The following is a 408-nucleotide window of genomic DNA, read 5'->3' on the forward strand; positions in this document are numbered from 1 at the left end:
GCTTTTACAACACCAAAGACTTAATCATCCATTTCCTACATAAAAGGTAGCTACTTTTTTGCATGGACCTCAAGTATATTGTAGTATAGAGGTGGAATTTAAGGAAAGGTATTAAGCAGGCTGTGTTGTAGCCTATGAACAAGTAATATATTGTATCATTTATCTTGAATGTATCATAGATAAGCTGCTATATAACGATTGCCACTTCCGATAGCTGTGACATTAGGTGATTAACTAGTAGTTACTTAACCTTCTAATTTCTGTATAAGTCTAATTACATGAAACAGAAGTTGGTGTTTTGATTTTTTACTTTACTTTTCTGTTTTGAGTGTCATTGCAACTACTGTATTGTAAATGATGGAAAATAATTGCATATGTTAAAAAAATATGAAACTTTATAAAGTAAAA

The sequence above is a fragment of the Suricata suricatta genome, chromosome 6 (assembly GCF_006229205.1).
Source record: "Suricata suricatta isolate VVHF042 chromosome 6, meerkat_22Aug2017_6uvM2_HiC, whole genome shotgun sequence".
NCBI lineage: Eukaryota > Metazoa > Chordata > Mammalia > Carnivora > Herpestidae > Suricata > Suricata suricatta.